A 16,917-nucleotide genomic window follows, 5' to 3' on the forward strand; every position below is an offset into this window, starting at 1 on the left:
TGGTGACTTCTGGTAAGCTGGTTCTCAATTTAGATATATGTTTGCATGTGCTATTATCATGTAGCCTAAAGTAGACAATGATATGGCCTAGAGTGGGTACTGTTATCGTACAGTGTAGGGACCTCCACAGAGCCGGCCATAGGCATAGGCAAACTAGGCAATTGCCTAGGGCATTTGGTATGCTTAGGGGCATCAGAAGCTTCTGCTGATTAAAATGATATGCGGCATGCCTATATTCTGTATGTAGCATTTCATATGCAGATACAGCCACAGTCTCACACAGTATATAGGCATGCTGCATATCAGTTTAATCAGCAGAAGCTGCTTGTGCATCCTAGCCACATAGCAATGCAAATAAGATGCGTTTTCATAAAAAAAAGGTGCCCGACATTAGCATTGAGGCAAGATTTATGAGGACACATCTGTATCCAAGCAGAGGCAGAGGTCACAGTGTTAGTGGCAGTGTGAGTGCTGTGTGCATGTAAGTGGGTTGGTTGTGCAGTAGTGTTCGGAATATGTGTATGGAGCATTATATGTGTCATGTAAAAATGCATTAATAATGTGCATCATATGTGTAAAGGGGCACTGTGTGTGTCATTATGTGTATAAGGGTATTAATAATGTGCGGCATATGTGTAACAGAGTACTACTGTATGTGTGTCATTATGTGTATAGGGACACTAATAATGTGCCGCAAATGTGTAGGGGGCACTATGTGTGTCATTATGTGTATAAGAGCATTAATAATGTGCGGCATATGTGTAAGGGACACTATGTGTAAAAGGGCATTAATAAAGGTTATCATAATGTGTAAGGCGCATTATGTTTATAAGGACATTAATGTGTCTCATATGTGTAAGGGGCATTACTTTGTGGAATTGTGTATAAATTCATTACTAATGTTTGGCATTATGTGTATAAGGTGCTCTACAATGTGGTGTTGCGTATAGAAAGGGCACTACTGTGTCGTCTAATGTGAATAAAGAGCAATAGGGTGTGGTGTAATGTGAATAAGGAGCAATTCAGTGTGATGTAATGTGAATAAGGGGCTCTACTGTGAGGAGTAATGTTTTTGGGCTGTGCGCCAAATGTGCGAACTGTTCCTATGTAAACTATAGGGGGTACAAACACCAAAGTAAGGACTGCTATGGGTGAGGGGTGATGGTGCTGGAAAAGAGGTGCAAGGTCAGAGGCGGAACCAGCGGTGGTGCTAGGGGGCACCAGCCAAAATCTTGCCTAGGGCATCATATTGGTTAGGGCCGGCTCTGGACCTCCTCCAATATCAGAGAAGCGTTGATGTTTGGCCTGGAGGCTTACCATGTTTTTTGCAAATATTTGTAACTAAAATCTCTGAATTATCTACTGCCATGCAGTTTTTCAAATGTTATTCAAGATGCCCCTTGGTGTGCTGGGGAAAAGTTTTGTGTATCCTTCTAGCTTGGAACAACCCTTCCCTTTCAGCACCTGAAAGGCATTATTCCTTTAACTGGGCAGCTTCCATTTTAACCTAAGAGTACAAATACAAAATACATAAACTAAGAATATTTCTTGCTTTCCATATTGTAGTTTGTCATGTTCGCTCTCCCCCTTCTTCCCTGATCTGCCTCCGATATGCTAAAGTGATATAGTGAAGGCAAAATGAGACTGAATGTTCCCAGGTAAGTAGTGCTTTGTACGCATGTTAAAATGTGTACATTGTGCTGCAATATGCACTCAACATGACCCCTACAATTATAAAACGGGCACAGTTCAGAAACAGCACTGTCTCTGAAACACTGTCCTACAGGGATCAGTATACGGCCTTGTTCTTATTAATTTGATGTAAGGTGTCCATAACTGCTGATGACACTAAGCTATGTAAGGATATTAACACAGAGCAAGACAGTAACTTGCTACATGGCTAATTGTAAGCCCTGAGCTATTAATCAAGGATAGCTACCCCATGAGTTAAGGTCCAGAAGGTGCACATAATGCGGATGTTTCCTTGCAGACTCAGGAGCTTTGCTAAATGCACCCCCTGGAACTTAACGTGTGGGGTAACCCATAGATTTCATCACTTATCGTGGAATCTACGGGTGAACATGTGTTACCTGCGGGTTTGCCGCATGGGCCAATTGACTAATACAGCAATTGCATTGCTCTGGGAGTTAAACCTGGAGCTTTAACCTCGCTGTAAACACCAAGTGAAATTGAATCTGCCCCAAAGAGCTATAAAAAAATGGCTAACTGGGCTGTGAAAGGTTAGATGCAATTTAATGCAAAGAAAAATATAGTTATACTACTAGCATACTGTACTTGCCTACTCTCCCAGAATGGCCGGGAGGCTCCCGGAGATTGGGTGGTACTGCTGGGCCCCCGGAAAAGTGGACAAGTCTCCTGCATCCTGCTCACAACCCTGCACACCTCTGCTTTCCCCCGATCCAGGAGGGAGCAGCTGTAAAGTCTGCAGCTATGACTACTAGTTAGGAGCTAATTGTGCTAATTACCCATTAACTGAAATACAACTAGTGCTATCTGAAATGTAAAGGGACTTGGGAATACTACTTAACAGAAAGCTAAGTTAAAATAATAAGTTCCAGGCATTGGCAGTGTGGAAAAAAAATAGATTGTATGCCTATACAGTATAACACCACTGGTATCCAGTGCTTTAATATTAGTATGGTTCTTATCATCATTCTCACCAATTATGTATATGACATCACAATATGTGGCAGTGCCACAGAGTGGGGAAGTATAGCATATTACGCACTGATCTAAATTACCAACAAATACAAGACATTCAATAATTACAAATACATGAATAGCAAGACATTAACCATAATACTGTATATAAGAGTTAATAGGAAAGGTGTATAACAAACAAGTGCCATACAGAAAATGCAAGTGGCTTAATGCAGTGCACACAGGTGGACAAGGTGGGAACACTCACAGAGAAAGGAAAGAGGTCCCATCTAGTGAGAACTTACAATCTAATAGAGATGGTACGTCAGAGACAAGATGGGGGCAGAGTGACCTGAAGTGAGAAGGGTGGACATGATGTAGGCAATGGTGTATCTATAATAGGTAAAGGGTGCATTGTCACACAGTAATATGGGTACAAGGGAGCACACACCATGCGCCCTGCACTGAGAACTGATAGGCTACAATGCCTGTAGTGACCCGCTTATACTTGTGTTTTGAAGCACCAACTCTGGGGAGAAGTCAATGGCTGCAAAGGTGTTAGGAATGGCTATGGCAAAGGTGTTAGCAATGCTAGTCGTCAGTGGCAAATGTAGGATTTGTAGAGGTGGCTTCCAAATGCAGTCCACAATCTTCCACTCTACGGAACATCGTAGCAAGTGCGGGAGTCTGGGGGAGCAGCAAAAGAACCTAGTAACAACCCTGGACATTAATGTAAACATTGGTCTTTTTAAACAATGAATACTGTATGGAATGCAGTATTAATATTTAACACTATAGATGGTCTATAGTATAAGCTGTATCAAACATATTTAAATAATATAAACAAGTGGTCAGGAAAAGGTTAAACATACCACAAATAAATAAATAAATAAATAAATACACAAACATAATAGAACCAGTACTGCAATTTCTAAGCACACATTCTCCCACCTCATGGTAAGGCTCCTGTCTCTTCTTCCTGGTAGCCACTCTGGACCAGTGTACTGATTGAGGACACAGATCCCCACACACAGCAAACTGGGTGGAAGAGGTTGCTACCATTGGGCAAGTGCAGCAGCTGTGTTCTGTCCCTTAAACTACTGTACATGATGTGGCAGCTCTAATAAGAGTATTACATCTCTTCTAGTATGCACTAACCTTCCTAGCCCCTTTTTAACAAATCTCCATTCACTCCAGGCATTTCTGCTTCTACACATTGATGGCTCAATAAAGGCTTACTGCATGCTTGATTAAATTGACAACACCGTTTAATAATTGAATAAAAGATTTTAAAAACAAAAGCATATTAGAGCACATTCATTATTCATTACTATAAACAGCAAAAGCAACACATTAAATTCATTAATAATAGACAGGAAGACAATCACCATAGACTCGTTCCACAGTAAGGCCTTTCACAAAACAATGCGCAGCCAAGCCGCCAGTAATCAGCCACAGACAGCAAGAACTACAGCCACGCATGCCACAGCAAATTCTAATTGGAATGGGTGAATTTTCTATCCCCAGCTATTTTATTGCTTATAACATTTTCCTTCACTAGGGACCATCGCATGGAACAGTAAATGCATTGGTGTTCTGAACTTAAAGTATTCTTACAGTTTCAAAAACCCTAAAATTAATACTACAGAATGGGCAACACTGTCATTAAAATGTACAAATATTATTACCAGATATATAGGGCTGGCTGTAATGCGGTGCGAGACGGCCGGAGCTCCCAGATTCCAGGCAAACTCGTTCGGGTTTTTTAAAAGCGGCAATCATTTACATGCAGGGCTGGATTAAGGGAGGAGCGGTCGTCCCAGGGCCCCCACACATTAGGGCACCGCACACATTGCACTCATGATAGAAACACCAAATGGGGCCTTCACACTCTGTCGTACACAGAGTGTATGACAGCAGGGCACAGGCGCAGAGTGTATGACAGTAGGGCACAGGCGCAGAGTGTACAACAGCAGGGCACAGGCGCAAAGTGTATGACAACAGGGCACAGGCACAGAGTGTACGACAGCAGGGCACAGGCGCAAGGTGTACTACAACAGGGCACAGGTGCAAGGTGTACTACAACAGGGCACAGGTGCAAGGTGTACTACAACAGGGCACAGGTGCGAGGTGTACTACAACAGGGCACAGGCGCAAGGTGTACTACAACAGGGCACAGGTGCAAGGTGTACTACAACAGGGCACAGGTGCGAGGTGTACTACAACAGGGCACAGGTGCAAGGTGTACTACAACAGGGCACAGGTGCGAGGTGTACTACAACAGGGCACAGGTGCAAGGTGTACTACAACAGGGCACAGGTGCAAGGTGTACTACAACAAGGCACAGGTGCGAGGTGTACTACAACAGGGCACAGGTGCAAGGTGTACTATAACAGGGCACAGGCGCAAGGTGTACTACAACAGGGCACAGGCGCAAGGTGTACTACAACAGGGCACAGGCGCAAGGTGTACTACAACAGGGCACAGGTGCAAGGTGTACTACTACAGGGCACAGGTGCAAGGTGTACTACAACAGGGCACAGGTGCGAGGTGTACTACAACAGGGCACAGGTGCAAGGTATACTACAACAGGGCACAGGTGCAAGGTGTACTACAACAGGGCACAGGCGCAAGGTGTACTACAACAGGGCACAGGCGCAAGGTGTACTACAACAGGGCACAGGCGCAAGGTGTACTACAACAGGGCACAGGTGCAAGGTGTACTACAACAGGGCACAGGTGCAAGGTATACTACAACAGGGCACATGTGCAAGGTGTACTACAACAGGGCACAGGCGCAAGGTGTACTACAACAGGGCACAGGCGCAAGGTGTACTACAACAGGGCACAGGTGCAAGGTGTACTACAACAGGGCACAGGCGCAAGGTGTACTACAACAAGGCACAGGTGCAAGGTGTACTACAACAGGGCACAGGCGCAAGGTGTACTACAACAGGGCACAGGCGCAAGGTGTACTACAACAGGGCACAGGCGCAAGGTGTACTACAACAAGGCACAGGTGCAAGGTGTACTACAACAGGGCACAGGCGCAGAGTGTATGGCAACAAGGCACAGGTGCAGAGTGTACAACAGCAGGGCACAGGCGCAGAGTGTATGACAACAGGGCACAGGCGCAGAGTGTATAACAGGGTGTTCATCTGTTTGGAGCACTTCTATTACAGTGACAGGGGAGCCAGCACACCGGCTGTATATCACAATGGCCCTCCTAAACATCTGGTTTAGAGTTAAATATAGATTATTTTTATTTTTAATAGTAGAATCCCTTAAGAATTTATATTCTTCAGTTTCATTTATAGAGACATCCTATTTTTGGTCTAATCATAATGGGTGACTGAGGTCAGTTAATACAGTACTCAATGAAAATATTATACTAAGGGGTGTAGTATGGTACAGTATGTAGACAGTTCTCATGCCAACTTGTATCAAGTCAGCATGCTTAGCATCCCAGCAGTGATCATGTCTACACAGATAACATGCCAACACGACAGAATGTCAACCTAATATCCCTGGTGACCCAGTGGTCACTCACCTGTTGCTGGCAACAGCAGAGTCTCCAGTGGCATCTTCCAAGTCCCGGTGAGCACGCGTGCAGCTCTTTCAATGAATACCTCTGATGAGCAGTGGTTCTGGTGAGTATTTCCAGTATCACTAACCCGAATACTTCCCACTAACCCTTACCCTCCCCCTAGTGCGTACCCCTAAGCTCCCCTACACACACACAGCCTAACCTCCCCCTGCAGCCTAACCTTTACCCTCCCGGCTTCTCTTAATCCTAAACACCGGCATTCTGAGAATGTCGACATTTCACATAGCAAAATTTTAGATGTTGATATTGTGAACATGTTGTCATTCTGCAGATATTGACTTGCCACCTGTCGACATGGTGAGCCATGTCAACATTCTAGTGTCGACACTGTGACCAGCTCTTTATACTAAGGATCACAGCTAATATAAATTATTTTTCTTGTGAAAAATAGAGTAATCACCAGCTGCGCTAGATAGAATTCGCCTGAACAGTAACACGGATGTATCACAGTAGAAAGCACCGAGAACTGTAACGGTTTATTTTTTGCTTTTTAACCATTAATGTGTCTTCATCATAAAGGACGCTTAAAGATAAACTATTTGATATCAAAACATAAACTTATATCTTAAGTCAGATTTAACATATATCAAATATTGTCTCTGTGTTTCACAAGGACACTACATTAAAAAAAATTGTAATTTCCTAAACATGAAAGTAAAATATTAATCTCTCTATCTGTGATGTCTGCATTAAGCATTTATGGCTCCCAGATGGTCCGCTTTACAATGTTCAATGTTCTCCCAAAAGACTCATGAACGCTCATGAAAAAAATATTGTGTCTACAAGCTCACAAATGTATTTGCATATATTATATTTATTTTCACATATCAGAAGTTAATCATTTTTAATTAAAGGGGTTGTTTTACAAATGTGATTTTTTTGGCTTGCACGATTCCTGAAAATATGTTCTGGCTATAATGAGGAAGAGTGATATAGATATATATATATATATATACATACACACACACACACATATATATATATATATATATATATATATATATATACAGGTTGAGTATCCCTTATCCAAAATGCTTGGGACCAGAGGTATTTTGGATATGGGATTTTTCCGTATTTTGGAATAATTGCATACCATAATGAGATATCATAGTGATGGGACCTAAATCTAATCACAGAATGTATTTATGTTTCATATACACCTTATACACACAGCCTGAAGGCAATTTTAGCCAATATTATTTATAACTTTGTGCATTAAACAAAGTGTGTGTACATTCACACAATTCATTTATTTTTCATATACACCTTATACACACAGCCTGAAGGTCATTTAATACAATATTTTTAATAACTTTGTCTATTATACAATGTTAGTGTACATTGAGCCATCAAAAAACAAAGGTTTCACTCTCTCACTCTCACTCAGAAAAGTCCGTATTTCGGAATATTCCGTATTTCGGAATATTTGGATATGGGATACTCAACCTGTATATATATATATATATATATATATATCTAAAAATATATATAATAAATGATTTTCCTTGGGATATGACACAGCTGTGCTGTGCTATCAACTTTGGAAACATTTGTAGCCAGACAACAGCTTGGTGTCCTCATAGGGCCTAATTCAGTAAGGATTGCGAATTCTGCTAATTAACAGAATTTGCAATCCTTTTGCTCGCATGCTGGGGGTCGCCCATCGCTGGGCAAGGTCGCCCAGCATACTGACCGGCGCCTCCCCCCATTCATCAAGCAGAAATTGCGAATGCATTGCAATTTCTGCTTGTCAGCAGAAACTGAGGATGATTGACAGGCAGAGGCGATCACATTTTCTGCCCCTCCCCCCCCCCCCCCCCTACAGAAAGTGCGGGCGCATGCGCCAGTGGGGTGATTCTAATAATTCCGGTTGGATCCCGATTTGTGATCCAACCTGAATTAGCCCCACAATCCAGAGCAACATACATAAATGTACTCCTGCATAAATACTCAGAAAAAGATAGAAAGCAAATGCAAAATAGCTACTAAAAGTTACAGGAAGGCATTCAGAAGGAAATACTTTTAAGTAAAATCTGTTTAACCTCTTCAGTGATAAGGACACATGTGACAAAAGTGTCACAGAATAAACGTCAAACGTCACACTACAGGATCTCCTAGAGATTTAGTATAAAGTACCTCCCCATTTACTTGTTGCCATCAGGAACATGGGAGGTAATGGGTCATGTTGACACATTGCACTGGGGAGATCTGATGGTGTCATTACCCCCGCCCAATGCAATCAACACATTAGACACTATTGTAAAAAGTCTGAGAATATTGAGGGCACGAAAATCACCATATCTTCTCATTTTGGCACTCAGGAGCAGTGTCAGATTAGTGTACCGAGGGAATTGGTCGGGGTCCATGCTTAATGGGTGTGGCCAGCCACCATTGGGGCTGTGACCAGCCACCACAGAGGCTTGGCCAAATTATTAGAGATGACATATCCAGCAGACAACATGCTCCTTTATAAATATATATATAGTAAATACTAGTGCATTCAGTATAATCTACCAGATTCTGCTCTGTAACATATACAGCATAGTACAGGAATGCAGTATAATGTCACATATTTATAATAACACACCTTGTCCTATCTGTCTATCTATCTATCTATCTATCTATCTATCTATCTATCTATCTATCTATCTATCTATCTATCTATCTATCTATCTATCATTAATGCACTCTACATAAGGTAGGGGGTCCTCATACACACCAGTGTCTTAAATTCAATGAGAACTGCATTAGGTCTGGTAAAGGCCAGATACAGTCTATTGTAAAATAAATTTAAAAAAAGTCAGCTTCTGTTTTTAAGTTAATACCCCCGGGATGACAATGATGACAGTGTTGGTTACTTTTTTTTAATTTTTTTTAATTAAAATTCTAATTTGCATTATGCTATTATTTTCACACAAGAAAACAGTAGATCTGATAACCCAACCTCTAATTTTGATTGATGGCAGGAAAGTGAATTTTGGTGTAGTTTTTATAGAATTGAATCAATTACCCATGTTCATTATCTATCAGATAACTGATCCTCTAATAGAGTAACAATGTATCATTTAAGTGAATGGTATCGGAATCCCAGAGGTCAGGATCCCGACAGTCAGAATGCCAACAGCAGCAGCCGTACGTTCATAATACCAAAGGATCCCAGTGGTGGAGGGGTTAAGTAGTTTTTGGTTATAACCTCCCCAACTTTTTCATGAGGGTGGAGCAAAAAAAACTATTTAGATGAATTAATGAAAATTAGATTACTACTGTATGTATAGGCACAGCCATTCATTGAATATTGATTTTACCTGTGAGTGGGAAGTATAGAAGGTTTCCAGCTCAGCTGCATTGGCATAATCCATTGATTTCAGCTTTTAGTAGAGGATCCTACTTTCTTCATCTCACAAACTGGTGGAATCTAGAGGAAATAAAAGATACAAGTTAGGCGGATATATTGAAGACAAAGTCACACAAATCAACGGTACATTACTGGACCTTCAGATCATTACTTCAATAATCTTCATACCTATACTTCACTCCTGAGTTATAAAGGCAGATAGAGTAACATATTCAATTTAGCAAAGATTTCAGGCAGTCTACTTTACTCTTTGCCTTGTTTTAATTAAACGATCTGCACTGGGAGACAGTGATTAATGATGTCTACATCAGAGGTTCCCAAGCAACTTCCATATTTAGAACAAGGAGAATAATAGTCAGATAAACTGAGAAGACCACATTTTGTACACACTATAATTTTACAATACTCATTAACAAGAATACAAAAATGCATTATTATTATTATCATCATCATCATCATCATCATCATCATTATTATTAATAATAATAACAACAATAATAACAACAATAATAATAATAATAATAATAATAATAATATTAATACTACCCTTTATTTATATGGCAACATAGGGGTCTGCAGCGCCTTTCAAAGTACATTAGCAGAAACAGTATGGACAAAACATGATAAAAGAGACTTACAGTAAAGCATACTTACCTACTTTGTATTTCTCCTCTCCGGGAGAAGCCTGGAGAGGAGACACTGCAGGTTTCTTCGGGGGGCGGGGCCGGACTGTGACATCACTAAGCCCCGCCCCCGCATCGGGAAATGCCGCGAATCGCGGGTCCGCTGGAAGGGGGCGGGGCTAAAATCACGCGATTTGCTTCATTTTAACCCCTTCTCCACCCGACGGACCCGCGAATTAACCGCGGGAGGTTATCTTTCCATCCTGCCCGCATCACTAGGGTGCGAGCAGGATGCGGGAGACCTGCCCACTCTTCCAGGGGTGTGGGGGGCTACCCCAAAAAATGGGAGCCTCCCGCAGCTTCCGGGAGAGTAGGTAAGTATGCAGTAAAGGAAATTGCAGGACATGGACAAGGTTTATAAACAGTGCTGCATCAGCAGGGCAGCAGAACCCAAGGGTTAGGTGCCATTGTAGGCAGTGGGGAGAAGATGATAATATAAGTAAGGCCAGGAAAACAAAGTATATGAGGAAAAGGGCCCTGCTCATAAGAGCTTACAGTCTAAAGGGGAGACAGACAGACAGGGGTGACAAAGAAGGGAGAGACAGTGTGAACGGGGCAGGGATTTTTGATGACAGCTGGAAGAGCTTGTTTGAGGTTTTTGAGAGGTGAACAGTCTAAGAATTAGAGGGAAAGAGTTCTAGAAGAAGAAAGAAGCATGGACACCATTTTGGAGACAGGAGTGGGATAAAGTAATCAGCTAGGAAGAGAGGTAGCATTCATTTGTGGAGCAAAGTGGGCAGTAGGGGAGGTAAGATATGTAAATAGGAGAGGATTGGGTGAGGGCTTAGTGAGTGTGAATAGGAGCAGGTGTAGGGCTTGTTAGAAGAAAAAAAAATAGTAAAAACAATGATATATATTGTAATTGCCCAGACTGTCACTCTGTGACTGTGTGGATAATGCTGGGCGGGGCTAGGAGCTCTCATTGGGTTAGCAGCAGGTCTATCACACCCAGCCCACAGCTGATTGGGTGAGAAACATCCTCCCACACAGGTTACATCCAATGGGAGGTTCTGCCCTTTGGCTGCTGTGTGTTCACAGAGCAGGATTAACAATGGGGTTGATGGAGCTGCAGCTTCAGGTCCACACCGCGAAATAGGCCCACTGCATCTGCAGCACCATACCCTCCAACAATTTACACATAAAAATTGCTTCAAATTCGAAAAGGGGGGTGCGGCCACAGGTGCAAAGTCGTGGCCACGCCCCTTTTCCTATACTTTCAATGGAAGTTTGGAGAGCTAAAAATTGGTACAGACCATAAAAAAAAGGTACTGTACCTGCGAAAAAGGTACAGCTGGAGGGTATGCCACTGCATCTGCAGCAAGTCTCTGCGCTGCAGATAGGGAAAACAAAAAATCCTTTTACTGCAGCGTCCTATGGGGGTCATTCCGAGGTGATCACACGTAGCAACTTTTTGCTGCCCATGCGATCAACTAGATGCCGCCTATGGGGGAGGGGTTTTCTGTATAGCAAGGCTGCGAACCCTTGTGCAGCCGAGCTATGCAAAAACATTTTGTGCAGTTTCTGAGTAGTTCTGGAGTTACTTACCCGCTGTGATGTCTTCAGACTGTCAGGTCCCGGAATTGATGTCAGACACCCGCCCTGCAAACGCCTAGACACACCTGCGTTCGCCGCACCACTCCCAGAAAATGGTCAGTTGACGTCCCGGAACGTTTTCCTCCTGTCAATCTTCTTGCGATCGCGGCAGCGATCGCTTTCTTCATTCTTCTTGTCGTTGCCCAGTGACGGCCGTCGCTGGGCAACAACGCACCTGCGCATTGTGGCCGCCGCGCATGCGCAGAACCGACCCGTTTGCACCGCTACGAAAAAGAGCAGTGTGCGAATGGGTCGGAATGACCCCCTATGTCCTGCTGCCAGTCCGCCTGCCCCCTCCGGTATCAACAATCCCCACTCCCTAGCCGTGGCGCAGGTGGAACAAAAGCTGCTGTGGACACCAGCATAGATGTGTATGAAAGCGGCGCAGCGGAAGGCTTTCATAGCCCTCCCTGCGCCGCATACTCTCTGAGCCTGGAGCCTCCTCTACGTGTGATGTCACAGAAGTGTCTCCCCGCCACAGCCGCTCAGATCCCCAGAGGCCCTGACTCCGCAACACAGCACCTGGGCTGCCGGCCTGGAAGCACCGAGATGGCTAATGTAACGGATAGAGTGGGTGATATCGCGAAGGGTAATGTCTGGACGCTGAATCAATGTAAAAGGTGACAGTGCTGTGCAGTGGGTGTGCAGTGTCACTGCACAACACTCTCACCTTTTACATTGATTCAGCCAGTCAGTCAGTTCTGTCAGCCAGTCACCATTGCTAGCGCCGGTGTCCCAACGCGCAGACTTACTGGGAAGTAGACATACTAAATAAACTACACCTCCCAGAGCCCTTAACACCAAAGCATTCCGGCGCTAAGGCCTGCTGGAAGCTGTAGTTTATTGAGTGCATCTTCTTCCATGTAATGCGGCGCGTTGGGACAGCAGCACTAACAATAGTGACTGGATGCTGCTGCTGTGAGAGTCTCCGGGAGAGCCACTGCCAAAGGGAGGACAGCAGCTTAGCTGCTTCCAGGAGAAGCAGGCGAAGCATTACCCACCCCTCCCCCACTCGGAGTACTTCTGGGCCCCATCGGCGGCACCCCCACAACCCCTTCTAGCATCCGTGGTGGCTCCGGACCCCCACCCGCAGCACACCCGCACCTGCCCGTCCCCCACCCACTGCACCACCACACCTACCCCTCCCCCACCCACGGCACCCCCGCAACCACCCCTCCCCCACCCACGGCACCCCCAGACCCCCTCCCCCATATGCGTCTCCCCCTCATCCGCCACTCCCCCAACCACAGCACCTACTAGGTGATTCATCAGGCCCTGCGTGCGCTGTTCACGCCGTTGCAGGCCCTTTGTCCGTGCAATATTTAACCACTCACACAATTATGATTGGAGGTAATACTCCATATAATACAAAGGGCGTGCAAGGGTTAAGGGGGCGTTGCCCCTTACGATGGTGTGAAGAGCGCCCGTAGGGCGCGATGAATCACCTAGTATTATTATATATATAGACTCGATGATGTTGAGATCAGGGTTCGGGGGGGGGGGGGGCATATCATCCCTTCCAAGACTACTTGTTCTTCTTTATACTGAATACAGTTCTTGATTACATTGGCTGTATGTTTGGCGTCATTGTCCTGCTACAGAATTAATTTGGAGCCAATCAGACGCTTCCTTGATATTGCATTATGTATAAGTAACTGCCTGTATTTTCAGCATTGAGGACACCATTAATCCTAACCAAGTCCCCAACTCCATTTGCTGAAATGCATCCCCAAACTTGCGAGGAACCTCCACCATGCTTACTGCTGCCTGCAGACACTCATTATTGTACCACTCCCTAGCCCTTCGGCAAACAAACTGCCTTCTGTTACAGCCATATATTTAAAATTTGTACTCATCAGTCCGGAGCGCCTGCTGCCATTTATCTGCACCCCAGTTCCTATGTTTTTGTGCTTAGCTGAGTTAAAACACGGCCAAGCGACTCAACTATGCACGAAAACATAGGAACTGGGATTCAGAGTAGAAGGGTCAGGAACAAAGTTTGTCTTGTGCTTGGGTTGCTGCAGCTTCTCACTATGCCTTTGGCTAGCAGATGGATCACCCAAGATCCCTGCAATTTTGGGTCAGGAGGCCATATCTATTTATTTAGCCAGTCCTGGGCCCCACAGTTTCTGATGGTAGCCCTGCATGCATTTATGCTCTTAAAGCTGCAAACTTTTTAAACATGCACAATTTTTCATAACTATCCTCCTACAAATCATTATATCCTTTTAAAATCTTTCTGGAGGGAAAACAAGTATAGCATAGTCAGTCCACAGTAAAGTAGCCTTTGGAGGAATATAATCATCTAAAAATTGCTCAAACAACTATTTAGCTATTTTTGTGGCCTGTTATAAAAAAATATGAGCCTGGAAATCAGTGACTAAAGCTGGATACACACTGAGATGATATGTACTGGACAATATGGCGGCCGACGGGCCAACATGTCGTTAATGCTGTACCATACCTCCCAACTTTTCATATGTTGATAGAGGGACACACATGCGTCGAAAAGGGGTGGTGGCCTAAGAAAAGGGGTGTGGCTTCGTGAAGGACCCGCGACCGCTTTCGTCACTGAGGGGGCATGCCCAGCGCTCTGTGAGCCGCTGGCATGCCCCCGCTCCCTCTGACTCCAGTGAATAGACGCTGTGCTCATGCGCACAGCGTCTATTCACTGCTGCTCTGCTAAGCAGGGCAGCGAATGCATGAGCCTCCCAACTGCCCCCCCCACCCCCCACCACCACCACCGCGGGACACTGTGGCCCGCGGGTGGGACAGCGGGACAGTCCCGCGAAAATCGGGACAGTTGGGAGGTATGCTGTACACATCACAATGATGTAATGAAGGATGGAACAACCCCTCATTTCGTTCTTCATTACATTGCCTGGTACAGCATGGTGACCGGACGAAATTGCATGTGACTGCAAGAGTACGCAAATCGCCAGTACACACTAGACGATCCGACTGATATATTGTTACGATTCGGAGCGATATAATCTCAGTGTATACCCAGCTTAAGTTATCATAGCAATTGTTACCTCACATGCCTGCATGTTACTTCTACATGAGTACAGCACAGTTTTGCCATCTACCTAGAAACATTACAGGAAGAAACCTGTCAAGATGATTGATGAAGCCCAGTTGTTATCTTGAAAGTTGTGCTTTGTCTGATGTAGTCTGAGAGGATGAAAGAGGAGATGAGCATGTGCAGGCTAAATGCTTTTTGGACAATTTCACATTTCTGAAGATATAATCAAAGGATGCACATGTAAGTGGTGATTTGGAATTTCATGTAGTTTTCAAACTTGGCTTTGTGCAAATATGCACAGGCTCAAGTTAAATAAATCCATCTGTACTTAGAGTTGCATTACACATTTCTACATTAAATATGGACATTTAAGTATCTCTGCATGGCAAGATTAGAGTTTGCACACACTTTATGTATTCCAAAAGCATATCATAAGCTGTAGTTCATTATATTAAGTCTAGAAGCATAAGCACACCCAATAGACTACAGTCATTTTACTTACAGTAGTTCCCTCATAAGGGTACATTTGGAGATTCACTTCCAACATCAGGCCAAATGAAATGCTAAAATAGAACAATACCTAACACACTTCATAAAATCACAAATTCTCAACAAGCAAAACTTAATGACGGAGAAAACTACACAGACTATAAAGGATCTCCTAGTGTATTTAATGACATTTTACAATGAGCCATATTTGATAGGGCCGCTAGGGCAGAGGCTGTACTGATTCCCAAAGCTTGTAGAGAAAAGATATTGGTTATCATCCAATATCCTTGTTAAATTATTAACTCAAGCTCTTTGGCAAAATCCTGAGGACTAGGCTTGTAGGAGTAATTCTCCCGCTGTTGGGTCTCATCCCAGGCCTTGGTTAGTATCAGAAGATTGCAGTATCCCTGCCATGGTGATGGCTGTACTGTAGTTATGTAAAAGACATTTGAACGGGATGCAGTTAAAATACCAGCTGTCGGGATTCTGGCGTTCAGGAGACTGACGCTGGAATTCCGACAGTGAAATATCAAAGCCCGGAATCCCACCCACCTCCGGGTATTCCCACTAGGTTGGTGGGTCCACACCGCCAAACGAGTGGGAATATAACCTGTGGTGGGAATATAACCCGAAGCGCGGAGAGCACTGCGAGCCCGCATGGTGACCTGCTGCCTTGCTGTCGGGATTCTGTATACTGACAGCCGACATCCTGTCTGCCGGAAAATCGGATTTATTCCATATGATCGAGTCTCGGGGCTCCTTGTGTGGAAATGAACTCTCATGCTAGGAGTTTTTGGTGTTTTATTTAGGGGAGTCAGTGCTCTTTATAATCCAATTTTAAACGTATGAGCGCACATATATTCAGAGGTGGTTAATTAGGCTGCTGGTTTGGTAACCTCTGAAGAAACCGCCACCCACAAAAGGCGGAGAAACGCGTCAGGTGACCTAACGACGTCAAGTGGAACGCAGGTGGAGCGCATCGCAAGCCGGAAGCTCTGTGCAACCCGGAAGCCGCGACGCGCGGCCAATCGCTCCCAGATACACTACACGCGTGCAGCGTGTTACCGCTTCGGCTGGACAAGAAACTTCTCAGCCTCAGAGTGCCTTAGCCCAGCCGTGGACACCAGTACCGCCGCAGAGTGGAGGGTAAGCATTGCCCTTATGAGTGCCACGACGGGTCACCAATTGGTTATGTAATCTTCCAACATCACACTAAATAGTGTAAATTGGCACATTAACATCATCTGAGGAAAGTTTCTTTATTCAAAAGGACTGTGTCGTTATCATATACCCAGGGACAATCTCTATTTCATTTTTGTTTAACCAACTAATTACTAACATCGTCACAAAAAATCCCTGGAGGGATTAACAGCTACTAATAATCAGGACTGTATTTGAGGACTGAATACTGGTCCAACTAACCAGCTAATCATATAAGCATGCATGCTCTAAAATAATCACATAAGTCCAATTGGCTAGAGCGGGGGTATCCATATAACTTCAT

The 16,917-nt window shown here is 44.2% G+C and overlaps 1 protein-coding gene across 4 annotated transcripts in view; it reads right to left on the reverse strand.

The window, feature by feature from the left end:
* The window catches only part of TMEM108 (transmembrane protein 108), a 610,736-nt gene that overhangs the window by 551,946 nt on the left and 41,873 nt on the right, over positions 1-16,917 (reverse strand). For all 4 annotated transcript variants that reach the window (XM_063924872.1, XM_063924875.1, XM_063924873.1 and 1 more), the window contains one exon: positions 9,574-9,683. The gene's annotated coding sequence lies outside the window, so the exon portion shown is untranslated. The remainder of the gene's footprint in view (positions 1-9,573; positions 9,684-16,917) is intronic.

This window comes from Pseudophryne corroboree, chromosome 5, assembly GCF_028390025.1.
Source record: "Pseudophryne corroboree isolate aPseCor3 chromosome 5, aPseCor3.hap2, whole genome shotgun sequence".
Taxonomy (NCBI): domain Eukaryota; kingdom Metazoa; phylum Chordata; class Amphibia; order Anura; family Myobatrachidae; genus Pseudophryne; species Pseudophryne corroboree.